At 42.6% G+C, this 21,558-nt stretch overlaps 1 long non-coding RNA gene across 1 annotated transcript; it reads left to right on the top strand.

Annotated features, from left to right (window-relative positions):
- Positions 1-8,481: 8,481 nt before the first annotated feature.
- Positions 8,482-12,209, top strand: LOC123146919 (uncharacterized). The gene is made up of 2 exons (XR_006472974.1): positions 8,482-9,620; positions 9,697-12,209. It is a non-coding gene; the product is annotated as an uncharacterized lncRNA (long non-coding RNA).
- Positions 12,210-21,558: the final 9,349 nt, after the last annotated feature.

The raw sequence follows: 21,558 nt of genomic DNA, 5'->3' as shown, positions 1-21,558 counted from the left end.
CTTGTCCTCTCCAAATGTTCTTGATGACTCGGATATTGACCTTATTCTCGGAATGGATTGGCTTTCTAAGCACAAGGCTCAGCTTGATTGTGCAGCCAGGCAGATTCAATTGACTCATTTGTCTGAGGATGTAATTGTCTTTGCCGCTCGTGATGATACCATCCGTCTATTTTTCCCTCAATGAGAAGGGTGAATTGGATGCTATCTCGCAAATTCCAGTCGTTTGCGAATATCAAGACGTCATTCCAGAAGAGCTTCCAGGAATGCCTCCGCACCGGCCAGTTGAATTCGTAATTGATCTTGAGCCTGGCACGGAACCTGTATGCAAACGTCCTTACAAGCTCGGACCTGAAGAGTTGAAGGAGCTGAAAAAGCAACTCGATATTCAAGAGAAAATGGGTCTCATCCGGCCTAGTTCTTCTCCGTGGGGTTGTGGTGTTCTTTTTGTGAAGAAGAAGGATGGAACGGACCGGCTTTGTGTTGATTACCGTCCATTGAACAAGAAGACCATCAAGAACAAATACCCACTTCCCAACATCAACGAGCTGTTCGAACAACTCAAAGGTACTCAAGTATTCTCCAAGCTTGATCTCCATATGGGTTATCATCAGATTCGAATCCGTGAGCAAGATATTCCCAAGACGGCCTTTAGGACAAGTTTTGGTTCATATGAATACACTGTCATGTCTTTTGGTCTCGTCAACGCTCCTCCGACGTTCTCTCGCATGATGAACTTCATCTTCAACGCCTACACCAATGACTTCGTTTTGGTCTATCTCGACGACATTCTGATTTTCTCCAAGAACAAGGAAGATCATGCCAAGCACTTGCGTTTGGTTCTTGATAAGCTCAGAGAACACAAGTTCTACGCCAAGTTCTCCAAGTGTGAATTTTGGCTCGATGAGGTTCTTTATCTTGGTCATATCATCTCTGCCAAGGGCATTGCCGTGAATCCTGAGAAGGTGTCTGCAATTGTGAATTGGGAACCTCCTCAGAACGTGAAGCAACTCCGTAGCTTCCTCGGTCTCGCAAGCTATTGCCGAAGATTCGTTGAAAACTTTTCTAAGATCGCGAAGCCTCTCTCTAATCTTCTCCAGAAGCACGTCAAGTACGTTTGGTCTCCGGAGTGTGACATTGCTTTCAACACTTTGAAAGAGAAATTGATCACTGCTCCAGTTCTGACTCCGCCTGATGAATCCAAGCCGTACGAGGTCTTTTGTGATGCCTCTCTCCAAGGTCTTGGCGCAGTATTGATGCAAGAGAAGAAAGTTGTTGCTTATACCTCTCGCCAGTTGAAGCCTAATGAGAAGAACTACCCCACTCATGATCTCGAGTTGGCGGCAGTTGTGCATGCTCTTTTGACTTGGAGACATCTTCTATTGGGAAGAAAAGTGGACATTTTCACTGATCACAAGAGTCTCAAGTACATCTTCACTCAGCCTAATCTCAACCTCAGGCAAACTCGATGGGTCGAAATGATTCAAGAGTATAATCCGAGTATCGAGTATACTCCAGGCAAGGCCAATGTGATTGCTGACGCATTGAGCAGGAAAGCTTACTGCAACAGTCTGATTCTCAAGCCTTATCAACCCGAGCTTTGTGAAGCTTTCCGCAAACTTAATCTGCAAGTTGTTCCTCAAGGTTTCCTCGCCAACCTTCAAGTCTCTCCTACCTTGGAAGACCAGATTCGCCAAGCCCAGCTTCTTGATGCTATGGTGAAAAAGGTGAAGATTGGGATTGCCAAGAGTCAACCCAAGTACAAGTGCTACCGCCTTGATGACAAGGACACTCTCTTCTTCGAGGATCGTATTGTTGTACCCAAAGGTGACCTCCGTAAAGTGATCATGAACGAGGCTCACAATTCTCTCCTCTCCATCCACCCTGGGAGCACGAAGATGTATCAGGACCTCAAGCAGGCTTATTGGTGGACTCGAATGAAGCGCGAGATTGCTCAATTCGTGAATGAATGTGATGTCTGCAGAAGAGTGAAGGCAGAACACCAAAGGCCAGCTGGTCTCCTCCAACCTCTTGCCATTCCAGAATGGAAGTTTGACCACATTGAAATGGACTTCGTGACTGGGTTTCCAAAGTCCAAGCGTGGCAATGATGCTATATTCGTTGTCATCGACAAACTCACCAAAGTGGCTCACTTTCTGCCTATCAAAGAGTCGATCACTGCAGCTCAATTGGCGGAACTCTATACCTCTCGTATTGTCTCTCTGCACGGTATTCCTCAAGTGATCTCTTCAGACCGTGGCAGCATCTTTACCTCGAAGTTTTGGGATTCTTTTCAGAAGGCCATGGGCACCAACATCCGCTTCAGCACAGCTTTCCATCCTCAAACTAGCGGTCAAGTCGAGCGTGTCAACCAGATTCTTGAAGATATGCTCAGGGCTTGTGTGATCTCCTTCGGCATGAAGTGGGAGGATTGTCTTCCTTATGCTGAATTCTCCTACAACAACAGTTTTCAAGCAAGTTCGGGCAAGGCCCCATTTGAAATTCTGTATGGCAGGAAGTGCCGTACCCCTCTCAACTGGTCTGAAACCGGTGAACGTCAGCTTTTGGGTAATGACTTAATCACAGAGGCAGAGGAAATGTGCAAAGTCATTCGTGATAACCTCAAAGCAGCCCAATCCCGCCAGAAGAGCTACTATGATAGTAAGCACCGTGATTTGGCTTTCGAGATCGGAGATCATGTTTACCTCCGCGTCTCTCCTATGAAAGGTACTCGTCGCTTCGGTATCAAAGGGAAGCTTGCCCCCAGATACGTGGGACCTTTCAAGATTGTCAGCAAGAGAGGCGACCTCGCCTATCAACTCGAGCTTCCTTCAAACTTTGCAAATGTTCATGACGTGTTCCATGTCTCTCATCTTCGAAAGTGCTTCAAGACTCCTGACCGCACCGTCAACTTCGAGGACATTGAGCTCCAAGAAGATCTCTCTTATCGTGAGCACCCAGTTGCTATTCTTGAAGAGACTGAACGCAAGACTCGCAACAAGTCAATCAAATTTCTCAAAGTCAAGTGGTCACACCATTCCGACCGTGAAGCTACCTGGGAACGCGAGGATCACCTCCTTCTGAGTACCCGGTGTTCTTTCAGTCCTAGATCTCGGGTCGAGATCCTTTCGTAGTGGTGGAGTGTTGTAACACCCCGGATGTAACTTTCCCAATTTGTACTCCAACTCTTGCCGTTTCGGCGTTAAGTTATTTATTTTCCTCAGGTTCGGGTCTTTGTCTCCGTGTGTTGTTTTTGTTGTCATGCATCTCATATCATGTCATCATGTGCATTGCATTTGTATACGTGTTCGTCTCATGCATCCGAGCATTTTTCCCGTTGTCCGTTTTGCATTCCGGCGCTTCGTTCTCCTCCGGTGGTCATTTCTACCTTTTTTTCGAGTGTGGGGATTAAAATTTTCCGAATTGGACCAAGACTTGCCAAGCGGCTTTGGTTTACTACTGGTAGACCGCCTGTCAAGTTTCGTACCATTTGGACTTCGTTTAATACTCCTACGGTTAACCGAGGGACCGAAAAGGCCTCGTGTGTGTTGCAGCCCAACGACCCTCCAATTTGGCCCAAAAACCCACCTAACTCTGCTCCATCATCTAGAGCGTTCGATCACGACCGCGTGGCCAAAAACCGCACCTCATTTGGACTCTCCTAGCTCCCTCTACCTCTACTTAAAGCCCCCTCCCAAAATTCGCGGATCTCCTCCCTCTCAAACCCTAAATCCACCTCGCGCTGTGCCGGACGTGTCCGTTCCGGTCGGACACGCCGCCGCCGCCGCTCGCAGCCAGTGGCAGCGCGCCACGTGGCCGCCGTTCCACCGCTGCCGCCACAGCCCGCTCGGGCCCGGGGCAGGCCCTCCCGGCCCAGCCGCCCCGCGAGCCGCCTGCCGCCTCCTCCTTCCTCCCACGCCGCTCGCCGCCACCACGCCCGGTGCCGCGCCGCCTCCGCGCGCCATCGCCGCCCGGAGCTCCACGCCGCCCGAGCCGGCGCTGCCCGGGGCCGCACCCCGCCGCCTTCCCTCGCCGCCCGGGTCCGCTGCCTCGCCGCCCGGCCTCCTCTCCTCGCCGGCAAGCTCCGGCCCGGCCCCTCATACTCCGGCGACGAACTCCGGTGAGGATCCGGCGATCCTCGATCCGTGCGTCAGATCCAGATCCGTGAACAGTAAACCCTAATCCGAAGGTTGATTTTTTTCTCTAAGTCCCGAAATTGCAGATCCAAGTGCTCCTGTTCATAACTCCGTAACTTTGCATCCGTAGCTCCGATTCATGCATATAGCATATCAAAATGTTCATCTCAGAGAGTACATCATTTCATTTCATTGCATCATTTTCATTTGTGTTCATCTTGATGCCCGAAATGCTGTTAGAATAGGGCTACTTGAGATAATTGTCACATCTGCTACTCCGTTTAGCTTTTTGTCATTTTTGCCATGATTATTGTGTGCATGCTATGCCCTGATGTTCTACATATGTTTTGCTAAGGGTTTTGTCATCTTTCCAGAGGTGCAACCCATGTATTTTTGTGATGAGTGTGGTGACTAGTGCAAGCTTGCAAAGTGGTGCACTCGGTAATTCTGTTTTCAGGGACTTAGCAATTCCACTAAGTCCTTGAGCTTTTTATCTCATGATGCCATATGTTCATGTTGTTTCCTAGTGATCCGTGCCTCTTTTGAGGATGATCAGTAAGGATGTTTTGTTAATATTATAGTGCTCTATTCATTTCTTTGTTTGCAATTATGGAGCACCCTAGCTTGAGTCAATCGAGCTCTACTTTTGCTACTTTGTGAATCTGGGAAGATTGTCAACTTGTTTGCAATTTTGCCGATGATGTTGTAGTTGATCCGTGCATGCTATGCTTTCGTTCTTGCCATGTCTAGCTTGCATTTTGTGTTTCTTGATGGATGTATGCTTAGTTGGTCATGACTTGCACCGTAGTGAGTGCATCGAGCTCGTAAACATGCCTACTTGAGTTATGTTTCAGCATGTTCCAGTTTTCACTAAGTCTGAAAACTGATTATGTTTTTGCTATGTTCACATGCTTGCAATTGTATTTTCTGATCCCTTTTGGCTCAAGGTCACTAAGGGACTTTTGTTAAGCTCTTTGAGTAGCTCCATGCCATGCTTTACTTTGCCATGTTCAGGTCCTGTAGCATGTAGTTTTGTTGCTCCGAAGAGTGCTACCTGATCTGAAATTCCAGACAAGTGTTAATTTCACTAAGTCTGAGATCTGTTTGCCATATGCATTTTTGCCATGCTTGTTTGAACCTGTTAATGGATGAATTGGCCGTAGCTCAGTGCTAGACTTTTGTTAAGCATCTTGAATGCATCCCTGCCATGTATTTTGTTGTCATGTTTGGGTGCTGTAGCATGTTCATCTCATTGCATTTAGATGGCTACTTGCTGTAAATCGCAGACCGGTGTCATATTTGAATCGCTTGCCATTTCCAAACCGTAACTCCGATTCCGGTGTTCTTTATATCGTTTTCAAGCGATTTCATCTCATCTTTCCAGTGGACACTTGGATTTCCAAGTTGAGGCCAGGTTCATGCATTTCCTGTCATATCTTGCATTTGCATCCCGCATCCATCCGCATAGCATATCATCATTGCATCATATTGCTTGATCCTTGCACGTGGTTGATTGTGTCCTTGTTGCTTGTTTGTCTTGTTTGGGTAGAGCCGGGAGACGAGTTCGCTAACGAGGAGCCCGTTGAGTTTGCTTTCGAGGATCCAGTCAACTCTGACAACTGTGCAGGCAAGATGATCATACCCTCGAAATCACTACTATCTTTGCTATGCTAGTTTGCTCGCTCTTTGCTATGCCATTGCTACGATGCCTACCACTTGCTTTCAAGCCTCCCAAATTGCCATGTCAAACCTCTAACCCACCATGTCCTAGCAAACCGTTGATTGGCTATGTTACCGCTTTGCTCAGCCCCTCTTATAGCGTTGCTAGTTGCAGGTGAAGATTGGAGGCCGTTCCTTGTTGGAACATTTATTTACTTGTTGGGATATCATTATATTATCTTGTTATCTTAATGCATCTATATACTTGGTAAAGGGTGGAAGGCTCGGCCTCTCGCCTAGTGTTTTGTTCCACTCTTGCCGCCCTAGTTTCCGTCATATCGGTGTTATGTTCCCGGATTTTGCGTTCCTTACGCGGTTGGGTTATAATGGGAACCCCTTGATAGTTCGCCTTGATTAAAGCTTTTCCAGCAATGCCCAACCTTGGTTTTACCATTTGCCACCTAGCCTCTTTTTCCCTTGGGTTTCCGGAGCCCGAGGGTCATCTTATTTTAAACCCCCCGGGCCAGTGCTCCTCTGAGTGTTGGTCCAACCTAGAGCCCCTTGCAGCGCCACCTCGGGGAAACTTGAGGGCTGGTTTTAGTTGTACGGATTGCTTATCCGAGTGTGCCCTGAGAAAGAGATATGTGCAGCTCCTATCGGGATTTGTCGGCACATTCGGGCGGTGTTGCTGGTCTTGTTTTAACCTGTCGAAGTGTCTTGAAGTAACCGAGATACCGAGTCTGATCGGAACGTCTTGGGAGGAGGTCTATTCCTTCGTTGACCGTGAGAGCTTGTCATGGGCTAAGTTGGGACTCCCCTGCAGGGATTTGAACTTTCGAAAGCCGTGCCCGCGGTTATGGGCAGATGGGAATTTGTTAATGTCCGGTTGTAGATAACTTGAACCTTAACTTAATTAAAATGAATCAACTGAGTGTGTTACCGTGATGGCCTCTTCTCGGCGGAGTCCGGGAAGTGGACACGGTGTTGGAGTAATGTTTGCGCAGGTTGTTCTCTAGTTTCTCGCTCGCGCTTTGCCTCCTCTTCTCGCTCTCTTTTGCGAATAAGTTAGCCACCATATTTGCTAGTCGCTTGCTGCAGCTCCACATATTTACCTTGCCTTACCTATAAGCTTAAATAGTCTTGATCGCGAGGGTGCGAGATTGCTGAGTCCCTGTGGCTCACAGATTACTATTACACCAGATGCAGGGCCTGATGATTCCGCTCCAGGAGACGCACTTGAGCTCAAGTGGGAGTTCGACGAGGACTCTCAACGTTACTATGTTTCCTTTCCTAATGATCAGTAGTGATGCCCAGTTGGGGGTGATCGGGACGATGCCGCATGTTGGGTTATCTTTTATTTTGGCGCCGTAGTCGGGCCATGAGTGATTGGATGATGTAATGTTACTTATGTACTTGATTGACGTGGCGAGTGTAAGCCAACTATGTTATCTCCCCTTTATGATTTATATTACATGGGATGTTGTAAAGATTGCCTAACTTGCGACATATGCCTTCAATGCGATTATGCCTCTAAGTCGTGCCTCGACACGTGGGAGATATAGTCGCATCGAGGGTGTTATAAGACCGGCATCCCTGCTGCTGGCGAGTGGCGGCGCGTCAGGGGACGCGGGATCGAGAGGATGAGGATGTGTGAGCTAGGTTAAGAAAAAAGGTCTTGGGCGGGGGTGTGTTGGGCCTGGTGCTATGTTTTTTTCCTACAACACGCAAAACAATTCCCCTAGAAAAACACACACAAGAATGTACCGCACCCAGCCGCCACGGAAGCACACAAGCAGACAACTTCATGTAGGACTGGGCGGCGGTGTGCAAACGCCATATTGTGCGAGAGGTATGTGGTCGAAGTTGCCAACAAAGGGCCAAAAATTCAAAGGTGTTGTGTGAACTCATATCGGCAAGATTCAACCCGAGTCATCTCGGATTGAGAAAATATCTATCTACCTTGTTGTCACCGATTCTAACCAGCCTTCCCGGGAATTTGGTCATGTCAAAAGACGGCCGTGAATTCGTGATGAGGCCAGTAATTTTCTTTTACATGCATTTAATTTGTGAAGCATATGTTCTTGACTTTTGTGAATGTAAGCACATTATTTTGCTGATTTAATGATTGATTTTCATACACCTAAATAATTTGTAGTTAGTTATTGTTGCGATTTTGATTTGTATTTATGCGACGAATAATGAAAGTTTCAAATGCTAAATTTAAACTAAGATTTTTGGAATAAACGGTTGTCTCTAAAGCTTGCCTCATGTAAGCCATCAACTAAATGTATTATATTAGCATGAATAATTGTTAAGTGCAACCAGTGGTCAGTTTTATTTGATTTGAATAAACAAGGTGGGCTATACATTATATGATCTCAGTAGCTTGATTTGAACCCCGTTGCAACGCACGGGCCTTTTTGCTAGTTTTTTTTTTATAATAAAGCATGGATTGACTCCGTGGGTTCACCGTCACAATACGCATTCGCCGAGTCGTAATACGCTTTTAGGATTCGTATAGAAAAAATTGTAATATAAATGAGGTGGTAGTAATAACATGATGGTAGCACGTTTTCACCGTCGCGTCCTTTTTACACAAAGGTCCCTGTACTATTTAGTAATTCAGCCCGCAGTCCTCATATTAACTAAAGCGGTACGAGTGATAGAATAGAAAAACAAACCCAGCCTTCCTCTCGATCTCATCTGGACATCCAGCCCCGCCCCGCCCCTCACAGCCGTCCGCCGCCGCCTCCTACCCTGCCGCCGCGCCTACCCCTACACCAAGTGCCAACACACCCGCGCCCATCCACTACCGGGAACCCGCGGCCTTCTACCGCCGGCGGCACTCGACGTCGCGACCATTGGCGGCTCCCCGACCTTGCTACCATGGCGCCGCCGGGACTCCTCCCCGCTGCTTCCACCTCGACATTGGTTTCCCCAACCCCGCTGGCTTCGCCACCAGCCACTCCTTCTAGGCACACTCTATCTGCCGACGGACCCATCCGCCTGGTTCCAATGGTGAACATCGCCGCCACCCTATTGTGAGGCGAGGTGATGTTCTTCGAACTGCCGGCTTGATTCTGCCTAGGTAATTTCTTCTTTCTACTGTACCACTTCATAGAAAAATTTGACTGCCTAAAAATTCCCCAATTTGGTACACTTTTTTTATCAGAGTGATCTTTTCAACGGAAATTATACTTTGATCCTATCCAATCTTACTGTGACAGTAATATATTCCCCTTTCCTTTATATGAAAGGAAAATTGCGGCTCTTTATCATGTTGTCATTATATTGTAACCGTGTGCAAGTGTGTTCAGTTCAACTAGATGTAACTCATTGACATATGAGATTCCATTGGGCCTGATAATCTTGAATTTTGCTTCACAATTTAAAATGTAGTATTAGACCTAGAGTTTTTATGTATTACAGAACCTGTCCTGTAAATATGCCAGTTACAAATAAAGGTGATATTGATGTGGAAACGCAACACACATGTAGTAGATGAATTGTATGAAGTAAATCGCCTTGGAATGATGGTTGCTGAATGTTACAATTATAGTCATCTACCTGGACGACCTTTAAGCACCAATAGCTTAATCCTTTTAGGTTTTGTTCTTCTTTCTTCAGTACAAACATAATATTGTTTGGTGCTTCCCAATACTTGGATGTGAAAAATAAAGAAGTTTTACATTTTAAGAACTAATAGATTTTTAACAAGAAAATATGGTCCAAGTGGGACTACTACTTCTAAATATTTTGTCTTTCACAGAAGGGGATATCGTACTTCTCCTAATCAGGATTGTTGTGTAACTGAATGATGGTAGGATGGTAAGTAACTACATCCTTTTTTGGCATGGCAAAGAAAAAAAATACATCTTACCCATTAGATGAGTTGCATCTGCAGCTGAATAATAATGGAAGAAAAAGGAGTACATGCTTTACCTAATGTACCTACAGCAACAATGGGTTGCCCCACCAAACATCACTAGAGGACTAGGAAGGAAAACGGTGATTTCTCAATCAGGTTCTATTAGCCATTCTAGCATTAGCATCATGAAGATTCTGGAACAGTGCACGACATGCCCAATCCCAAGGTCTTCCCTCAGCTGGTGAAGCACATGAGCCGGTGTCAAGCAATATCCCCTGTATACTTTGTCCTTGTGTTCTTTCCAAGTATGAATCCATATCAGCTGCATCACGGAGCTCCATGCACAGTGGTACTACTTCCGAACGTGTAGAACATGCAATTGTATGTAAATCGCCTTGAAATGATGGTTGCTGGATACTGCATTATGCTTGATAGTCATCTACCTGGACGACTTCAAGCGCTAATAGGTAAATCCTTTTAGATTTTGTAGTTCTTTTCAGTACAGAGATAATTCTGTTTCTTGCTTCCCAATTTTTGGACGACAAAACAGAGAGGCTTTACATTATAAAAGTTACAGTAATAGATTATAAATAAGAAAATAAGGTCCAAGCCAGACTCCAACTTATAAAGGTTTTGTCTTTCACGTAAGGGGATATCATACTTCATCTAATCATGGTTGTCGTGTAACCTAATGATGGTTAGTTACTACATCCATAGAGAAAATGAACATGGAGATATTCTCATGTCATAGTTTCCAGCGATGAGAATGGGCTACCTGACATTGCTCGGCTGCTGAAACTGAGCAAACTTTGTGTAGTTATTCATGGTAGAAATTCCTACTTAAATTATCTATTTCGCCAAATTGAGAAACTGCATACATGCCTTCGTCAATGCGCAATCGAACAGCCGCCAGGTGGTGATGAGAGGACTACTAAAAGCAAGGGAAACACACTTAAGTTTGCTATCCACAGTTTCTTCAGAATCTAAATACCAGTGGCATCACAAGTGGGCTTCTCAATTAATCCAAAAGATCCATCAGGTTGCAAAGATAAAAACAATGAACAGAACATATCTGAAAGCGGCCCGAGCATCCTCTACTACTTTCTTTAGATGTTATTTATCTTGCTCTGTGTTGACATATTTTCTTCTTCCGTAGATGCAAAGCATCCAGGATGTGATCAATCATATGTTGGAGAATGGCATTGAGACCTTACTTCACTGGATAATGGCATTTATATGCGATTCCAGTCCTTTCACAGTGCAGGTGAACTGGAAATTCTATCAAAGACAACTGTCCTTTCTTCAGTGTACATGCATGATATTACATGATTAAACATACCATCTTTAACTTCATTTAGTTGTCTATATTATGCTCTATGTGCTATTACCAACAAAAATAGTGTTACCTCCGTACCAGGCCTTCCAAATATCTTATATTTTGGTACGGAGGTAGTACTTTTAGCCTGCAAAGCGAATCCTATGCCCATTGTGGCAATAATGTGTTTGCACCACTAAAGAGATAACTTATTTTTTCAATTGTAAGAAACACATCATTTAAGTGTGTGCCATGTTATCTTTGTTCATGTTGCTGGCTGTACATTTTCAGTATTCTCAGGATATATCTGATTATGATGATGTTCCGTACTGCTCTGGAGCCGACAACTTTTTGGACTGCTCGATGTTTATAACCAATGAGACTACTTTTTTGGTTGTTGGCTGGAGCTATCACTATGACTGAAATTTTCTTTTCACCCAAGTAAATTTATATGGTCATCAAAAACCAATGACAGGTCAACACTTGTCAGCAGTTTGCAATTTGTATTACAGTATGCCTAAGACAATGTTCAGACAATGTTCTTTTAGTTAGGAAATGCAGAAAACGTGATCATGATTTATGTAGATTGGACAGTCCCTTCAAACTGCAGTCTTTGATCTAGAGTGGACAATCTAACTATATGTTTCCTTTTAGAAAATGACTATATGTTCCATGAATTCACTGCTTATTTTGGCCAGATCAGATTAAACTAGGTCTTGATTTCAAGGTTCAGTTAAGGCAGTTGGTGCAGGTTTGTTTGCTGTAATACTAACTGTGCTATTTAGACAGAGACATTTGCTCTTTCTCATTCCTCGACATTTTCCTTTGCTACAAAGATTTTTCATTCTAGGTTGTGGAAAACGCATGTAGTGTTCCTTCTACAAGTCGTCATGAGCTGGGACATAGAAGAAGAGAGCCGACGAGAAGTCGCAAAGCGGTTCGCTCCGGTGTCGCTGCCAATGGCGCTGCACAAAGTGCAGATTGCAGGCTAGATGCGTACAAGTCCGTCCCTACTTCCATGAGTCAATTAGATAGTATATTTGGTTATGAAAGTTATCTTTTGTGTATACAGTTTTGCCATTATTTTGTAAAACCTTTGAGTTCTTGATAATGTAATTTTCTTACTAATCACACTTTTAATTGATTTGTGCCGAGGCTAATAGCCAAGTTATGCACAAACTGTTCATGTTTCCTTGATGACTGCTATTGTCAGAAGATTTTTTTCAGCATTTAAGTAATACCGATCCCACTTTCAGTTATGTGTGCAAAGGCCAGTAGCAAAATAATGACTGCTCCTTGTTGGTCAGATATTTCCTACTTCCAGGATATCTCATTATGCTTTCCGCAGCATGCTGATTTGTGAATGAGCTACATGATCACCCACCCTGATTTGTGAATTCGTAGTCACATCCAGACACTCAGGTATGCAATATGGTTTTGCTCTTTTGTGTGATTGTGAGCATTCCCCACTGTTTTTTACGATCAGAGAAAAACAAAAGAAGATTTCACTCTACAATGGAGGTCTTTCTCCTAGACATATGTAATTTCACCTCTCTGATTGCCATCTATCTTTGATGGCGACGATGCTCTACCTCAACGCGGTCCAAGTCTATCTCCGCCAGGTACGGTGCCATGAGGAAACATCCAAGGTACATGTGTGTGTGGGCGCTAATATAGATTAATTACAGATATGTACATCGATCCCATCACTGATGGCCTTGTAAATCAGCAGCAGCCAACAGTACACGAATTCTCTTATAAATACTAAAAAGGATCCTACTTATTTTAACTCAAAATTAAGCTACTATTGTTCTAAAAATAATAAAATCACTTGACTTCGAAAACAATATTCTTTTTTGTATTTAAGGTGACTTGCATATACTTAATGCTTTAGTCTAATCTTTCAAAGTGGAAGTTTAAAATACTTATTTTAGATTTTATATGGTGGAGAAATTATTTGATTAGAAATAATTATGGATTTTTAAATAACTTCAACATTAAATGTTGTTGAACATGGCATAAGTTGGTGATGCTTGAATCACATACCTATTTTCTTAAATATTCCAAAACAGAGAAAAAATGCTATTAGAACTGTTTTGGAGTCGGTTTACTTACCGTACCACATACCTATTCCTTTTTGGAGTCTGAAACGTTCTGAAAAGTGTCCCTTATGTACTCCTCCGGGGTTACGGTGTCAATAACATTGGTTTCAACATTTATGGGATTACCTGAGATATAATGTTTGATTCTTTGACCGTTCACCACCCTCGGATTTGTGCTTTCGAAGTTGTTGATTTTTATGACACCGGAACGATAGACCTCCTCGATGAAGTAAGGACCTTCCCATTTAGAGAGGAGTTTTCCTGCAAAAAATCTTAAATGAGAGTTGTATAACAGAACATAATCCCCTACATTGAACTCATGCTTTTGTATCCTTTTGTCATGTCGTCTTTTAACTTTTTCTTTAAATAGTTTGGCTTTCTCATAGGCCCGGGTTCTCCACTCATCAAGTGAGCTAATGTCAAATAGTCTCTTCTCATCGGCAAGTTTGAAATCATAATTGAGCTCTTTAATGGCCCAATATGCCTTATGTTCTAGTTCAAGAGGAAAGTGACATGCTTTTCCATAAACCATTTTATACGGAGACATACCCATAGGATTTTTATATGCAATTCTATAGGCCCATAATGCATCATCAAGTTTCTTGGACCAATTTTTTCTAGATCTATTAACAATCTTTTGCAAAATTAATTTAAGCTCTCTATTACTCAGTTCTACTTGACCACTAGACTATGGGTGGTAAGGAGATGCAATTCTATGATTAACATCATACTTAGCAAGCATTTTACGAAAAGCACCATGAATAAAATATGAACCACCATCAGTCATTAAGTATCTAGGGACTCCAAACCTCGGAAAAATAACTTCTTTAAGCATCTTAATAGAGGTGTTATGATCAGCACTACTAGTTGGAATAGCTTCTACCCACTTAGTAACGTAATCAACAACAACTAAAATATGTGTATACCCATTAGAGGAAGGAAACAGTCCCATATAATCAAAGCCCCAAACATTAAATGGTTCAATAACAAGTGAATAGTTCATAGGCATTTCTTGACGTCTACTAATATTACCAATTATTTGACATTCATCACAAGACAAGACAAACTTACGGGCATCTTTGAAAAGAGTAGGCCAATAAAAACTAGATTGCAATACCTTATGTGCAGTTCTATCTCCAGCGTGGTGTCCTCCATAAGCCTCGGAGTGACACTTGCGTAGGATCTGTTCCTGTTCATGCTCAGGTACACAACGTCTAATAACACCATCTACTCTTTATAAAGGTGTGGGTCATCCCAGAAGTAATGTCTTAAATCATAGAAGAACTTTTTCTTTTGCTGGTATGTGAAACTAGGTGGTATAAATTTAGCAACAATGTAATTAGCATAATCAGCATACCATGGAGCAGTACGAGAAGCATTTATGACAGCTAATTGTTCATCAGGAAAGCTATCATCAATAGGTAGTGGGTCATCAAGAACATTTTCTAACCTAGACAAGTTGTCTACAACGGGGTTCTCAGCTCCCTTTCTATCAATAATATTCAAATCAAATTCTTGTAGCAAGAGAACCCATCTAATAAGTCTAGGTTTAGCATCTTTCTTTTCCATAAGATATTTAATAGCAGCATGATCAGTGTGAACAATTACTTTAGAATCAACAATATAAGGTCTGAACTTATCACAAGCAAATACAACTGCTAAATATTCTTTTTCAGTAGTAGCATAATTTCTCTGGGCACTGTCTAGAGTTTTACTAGCATATTGGATAACATTTAATTTCTTGCCAACTCTTTGTCCTAGAACAACACCTACAACATAACCACTAGCATCACACCTAATTTCAAAGGGTAAATTCCAATCAGGTGGCTGAACAATAGGTGCAGAAATCAAGGCTTTCTTAAGTATTTCAAATGCTTCTACACAATCATCATCAAAGACAAAAGGAACATCCTTTTGTAAGAGATTAGTCAGAGTCCTAGAAATTTTTGAGAAGTCTTTAATGAACCTCCTATAAAAACCGGCATGACCGAGGAAACTTCTTATACCTTTAATGTCCTTAGGACACGACATCTTTTCAATAGCATCAACTTTAGCTTTATCAACTTCAATACCTCTTTCAGAAACTTTATGCCCCAAGACAATACCTTCATTAACCATAAAGTGGCACTTCTCCCAATTCAAGACAAGATTAGTTTCTTCATATCTCTGCAAAACTCGATCAAGGTTGCTTAAGCAATCATCAATAGAAGTTCCACACACGGAGAAATCATCCATGAAAACCTCAACAATCTTTTCACATAAGTCAGAGAATATAGCAGCCATACATCTTTGAAAGGTAGCAGGTGCATTACATAAACCAAAAGGCATACGTCTATAAGCAAAGGTACCGAAAGGGCAAGTAAAAGTGGTCTCTTCCTGATCCTCTTTCGACACAAGAATTTGAGAGAAACCAGAATAACCATCTAGAAAGCAAAAATGTGTATGTTTGGATAATCTCTCTAGCATTTGATCAATAAAAGGTAAAGGGTAATGTTCCTTTCTTGTAGCTTTATTTAATTTGTGGAAATCAATTACCATTCTATAACCTGTAACAATTCTTTGTAGGATCAATTCATCTTTATCACTAGGAACAACAGTAATGCATCCCTTCTTAGGGACACAATGGAAAGGACTTACCCACTCACTATCAACAATAGGATAAATTATACCTGCCTCCAGAAGCTTCAGTATTTCATTTCTTACCACTTTTTTCATCTTAGGATTTAACTGTCGTTGGTGATCAACAATCGAGTTAGCGTATTTCTCCAATTTTATTTTGTGTTGGCATAGAGTGGGACTAATGCCCTTAAGATCATCAAGAGTATATACAATAGGAGCACCATGCTTCTTCAGAGTTTCCAGTAATCTCTCTTCTTCCTGCTCTAAAAGGTTAGCAGTTATAATAACAGGATATATCTTATTTTCATCAAGATAAGCATATTTAAGAGTATCAGGTAATGGTTTAAGCTCAAACACGAGATCACCCTTGGGTGGAGGAGGATCCCCTAGAATTTCAAGAGGCAAGTTGTGTTTCAAAATAGGCCCCTGTTTAAAGAATACTTCATCTATTTCCCTTCTTTCATTCATAAACATATCATTTTCATGGTCTAGCAAATATTGTTCTAAAGGATCATTAGGAGGCACGACAATAGAAGCAAGACCAATAATTTCATATTTAATAGGCAATTCTTTATCATGGGGTTGTCTACGAAATTTAGCAAAATTAAAATCATGAGACATATCCCCTAAACCAACAGAAACAATATCCTTTTTCCAGTCTATGTTAGTATTAACAGTATTCAAGAAGGGTCTACCAAATATAATGGGACAAAAGTCATCTTGTGGGGAACCAAGAACAAGAAAATCAGTAGGATATTTAAATTTCCCACACACGACTTCAACATCTCTGACAATCCCAATTGGTGAAATAGTATCTCTATTGGCAAGCTTAATAGTAACATCAATATCTTCTATCTCAGCAGGTGCAATATCATGCATAATTTCTTTATATAAGGAATGAGGTATTGCACTCGCACTAGCACCCATATCACATAAGCCATGATAGCAATGATATCCTATTTTAATAGAAACAACAGGCATGCCTACAACAGGTCTATGCTTATCTTTAGTATCGGGTCTAGCAATTCTAGCAGCTTCATCACAAAAGTAAATAACATTCCCATCAATATTATCGACCAAGAGATCCTTAACCATAGCAATACTAGGTTCAACTTTAATTTTCTCAGAGGGTCTAGGTGTTCTGGCATTACTCTTATGAACCACAGTTGAAGCTTTAGCATGATCCTTTATTCTAACAGGGAAAGGTGGTTTCTCAATATAAGCGGTAGGAACAATAGGATCAACATTATAAGTGATAGTTTTTTCTTCAACTTTAATAGGTTCAACTACTTTTTCTTCGATGGGAGGATGATATTTAAACCACTTCTCCTTAGGGAGAGCAACATGAGTAGCAAATGATTCACCAAAAGAAGCTACTATCTCAGAGTCGAGTCCATATTTAGTGCTAAATTCATGAAAAGCATCGGTATCCATAAAAGATTTAACACAATCAAACTTAGGTGTTATACCTGACTCCTTACCTTCATCGAGTTCCCAATCTTCAGAGTTGCGTTTAATTCTTTCCAATAAATCCCATATGAATTCAATAGTCTTCATCATAAAAGAACCAGTACAAGAAGTATCGAGCGTGGAGCGATTATTGAGAGAAAGCCGAGCATAAATTTTTTGAATAATAATTTATCTTGAAAGCTCATGATTGGGGCATGAATATAACATTGACTTAAGCCTCCCCGAGCTTGAGCGACACTTTCTCCTTCGCGAGGCCAAAAATTATATATATAATTACGATCATGATGAACCAGATGCATAGGATAAAACTTCTGATGAAATTCCAATTTCAATCAGTTGTAGTTCCATGATCCAATATCATCACATAGCCTAAATCATGTCAATGCCTTTCCCTTCAAAGATAAAGGGAATGCCATCTTCTTGATAACATCCACGGGCATACTTGCAAGCTTAAATAATCCACAAACTTCGTCCACATAGATTAGGTGCATATCGGGATGTAATGTTCCATCTCCTGTAAAAGGATTAGCTAGCAGTTTGTCTATCATACTCGAAGGAATTTCAAAATAAACATTTTCAGTAAGTTCAGTAGGTTGAGGAGCAACTCTTTGCTCTACTGGTCGGGGTGAAGATACCCCGAACAAGCCCCTCAAAGGATTATTTTCCATAGTAACAAGTGACAGTAAATTTCAGCACACTATATAAATTTTTCCTTACCAAATTCCACTTACCAAAGGCGCTTCACTCCCCGGCAATGGCGCCAGAAAAGAGTCTTGATGACCCACGAGTATAGGGGATCTATCGTAGTCCTTTCGATAAGTAAGAGCGTCGAACCCAACGAGGAGCAAAAGGACATGACAAGCGGTTTTCAGTAAGGTATTCTCTGCAAGTACTGAAATTATCGGTAACAGATAGTTTTGTGACAAGGTAATCCATAACGGGTAACAAGTAACAAAAGTAAACAAGGTGCAGCAAGGTGGCCCAATCCTTTTTGTAGCAAAGGACAAGCCTGGACAAACTCTTATATAAAGGAAAGCGCTCCTGAGGACACATGGGAATTATCATCAAGCACTGGTACAGCGACATCCTAAACAAACAGTTTAAAACCCTTTCCGCGACGGCATTTGGAACCATCGCCAAGTGAGTGTGGGCGATAGGGGGGTCCTTCCCAGAAATCGTCGGGGATATGCCCTTGTGGGACCCAGGCTGGGGCTGTGTGCGGTCGGGCGAGGCATGCAAACCCAATCATTTCCGTAGGTATGTACATCCCACACGGTGAATCCCAGAAATCGTTTCCCTAGGTATGTACATCCACACAGTGAATCCCAGAAATCATTTCCCTAGGTATGTACATCCAACACAGTGAATCCCAGAAATCATTTCCGTAGGTATGTTCATCCCACACGGTGAATCCCAGAAAATCATTTCCGTAGGTATGTACATCCCACACAGTTCTTTGTGTGGAAACGTGTGTGCAAGGTGGCCTAACGCAAACAGTTCTGCCGGAAGCCGTGTGTGATTGTTAGTTGATCGAACATGCCTACTTTCTAGAAACCGTGCGGGTTGTTTGAATTCATCGCCCACGGTGCTGTCTGAGTAACCGTTTGCAATAGAAAACCCCAATAAGCAGGGTAATTAGCCTATTAGTGATAATCCATGTACTAATCAAACTGATATTTCTTATAAAACACGCCAGATATTTCATATCCATATAAAAGCAACTAGTATTTCATAATCGAATTACATCAGATAGCTTCGGCACTCAGTTACGCCATTACACAACAGCACCAAGTTTCACATGCAGCATCAAAAACCTTTGGAAAGTAGCATCATAGACGGTAAATAGACAGATGAATCTCATCTGGGAAACTGTAGAAGCGAAAGGCAAGTATTGATCCTTAAGTGATGTTGAATGTCCTTACAACTTTAGGCCAGTGGCTATGGATAATTGCCCGCCCAACCTTCATCCTCTTTAGCAAGACATCAATATTGTACCGTGGGTGTTGAATGAATACCTTCCTCGCCTCTTGACCATGCAGGTGGTTTGAGAGGTAATCATCGGTGAGCTGCTTTGAAAACTACTGAAAACAAAGCTATGCATAAATCGCTGTTGTAAATTTTGAAATGACGCAAGGGGTAAAAACAAGGTAAAAGAGTTGGTACCATCCTATAGTTGACTGATGTCTTCTTCATTGTGCAAACAAAGATCTTGCTGTTATTCATCGCAAGTTTCTTCATCCTAACAATCTTTCTGAGTTTCTTGAATTGACTAATATTCATGGACATCTCATTTCCCCATATGCAAAGTGGGTCGAACAGTGGGTCTAAGCCTCTGACAGTAGGACCTACATGTGCAAGACCAAATTGTAAGAAACCTAAATATTAGAATGATTCCTGCAACTGCACAATAATGTGCTATTAGCCAAAGGACCCTGCTTGAACAAACCTCGATGGTAAACCGCAGTGTCTCCCATTGTTTCCCTGCAACACACATACGGAAGATCTTGATCAGGTTAACCGAGAGTTGCCATACTATCAGTAGAATATGTATTGAGTACAGCCAAATTCGATTGGTGTCACATGCATAACAATACAAAATTGTACCCACAACAAATGAAAATCCAATTGCAGAACTGAACCAAACAGTTAAATGGACAACAAACCAAATGAACCAATAGTTAACTGAGCACGACATTGCAGAATAGAAACATGTACTAGAAGATAAGACAGTTAACAAAACAAAGAATGCTTGAGAATAGTACTACGAAATGTATAAATTGTTGGACCAAAGTGTTAACTGAACATTACATTTCAGAGGACCAAACTGTTAACTGAACATCAGATTGCATATTAACATTACAGAGGACAAATCACTAGAAGGCACCGGCGGTGGCCTCGAGAAAACATCACGAACTATATTTTAAAGTAGACAACCGCACGACGGTGTCGACGGTGGCCTCGAAGAAGAGGTGCTCCTCCAAGATCTGGCGGTCGACACGCATGTCAGCCATAGCGACCTTGTTCGTGCATGCGGCCGCATGCTACTCAACTCCACGTTATACTGCGTGTAAAATGGCTGTGGGCGGCGCTTAATTGGAGGAGGGGGCAATGATTTTGGTGGAAGGTGTCGCTCCGTCAGTCGAGGCATGTGGGACGGGAAAGGAGGAGGATGGTGTGGGTGGGTGTGGATTACCTGACCATATCGACGAGGCCGCATAGCAAGAAGAAGGGTTGAAAGGATCGAGAAGAGGTGTCTAGAGGGGGGTGAATAGACTCTTAGTAAGAAAAGTTGCAGTTTTTAATTTCTTTAAGTTGAAGTGGAGTTTTAGCACAAGTTTAAACATTCACAATACATATCAAGCAAGCATGACAAGAGTATATGAGCAGCGGAAAGTAAATCATGCAAGTTGCAAGAATGTAAAGGGATGGGATTTGAGTGTGCAAACGCAATTGGAGACACGGAGATTTTTGGCGTGGTTCCGATAGGTGGTGCTATCGTACATCCATGTTGATGGAGACTTCAACCCATGAAGGGTAACGGTTGCGCGAGTCCACGGAGGACTCCACCCACGAAGGGTCCATGCAGAAGCAACCTTGTCTATCCCACCATGGCCATCGCCCACGAAGGACTTGCCTCACTAGGGTAGATCTTCATGAAGTAGGCGATCTCCTTGCCCATACAAACTCCTTGGTTCAACTCCACAATCTTGACGGAGGCTCCCAAGTGACACCTAGCCAATCTAGGAGACACCACTCTCCAAAAGGTAATAGATGGTGTGTCGATGATGAACTACTTGCTCTTGTGCTTCAAATGATAGTCCCCCCAACACTCAGCTCTCTCTCATAGGATTGGATTTGGTGGAAAGAGGGTTTGAGTGGAAAGAAACTTGGGGAAGGCTAGAGATCAAGATTTATGTGGTTGTAATGGAATATCTTGACCTCAACACAAGTGTAGGTGGTTCTCTCTTAGAAAATGTATGTTGGAAGTGTAGGCATGTCCTGATGGCTCTCTCCACGAATGAAGAGTGGGTGGAGGGGTATATATAGCCTCCACACAAAATCTAACTGTTACACACAAATCACCGAACTCGGTGGGACCGAATCATGAAACCCGGCCAGACCGATTTAGTTCAAAATGTGAACGTTAGGATTTTTGGTGGGACCGACATGTCAACTTAGTGGGACCGATTCCATTAGGGTTAGGGCATAACGTAATCTCGGTGATTCCAATTACACAAACTCGATGGGACCGATTTTGGTAATAGGCAAACAGAGAGTTGGTCAAGCAAACGCGGTGGGACCGATCTGCTCATCTCAGTTAGACCGAAACGTTACGAAGGGGAAACAAGGAGTTTGCATTGCAATCTCGGTGGGACCATTCGCTCATCTCGG

This window comes from Triticum aestivum, chromosome 7A, assembly GCF_018294505.1.
Source record: "Triticum aestivum cultivar Chinese Spring chromosome 7A, IWGSC CS RefSeq v2.1, whole genome shotgun sequence".
NCBI classification, from domain to species: Eukaryota; Viridiplantae; Streptophyta; class Magnoliopsida; order Poales; family Poaceae; genus Triticum; species Triticum aestivum.
Note: the sequence above shows the minus strand (reverse complement) of the source record. Positions and strands in the feature narration are given on the sequence as shown.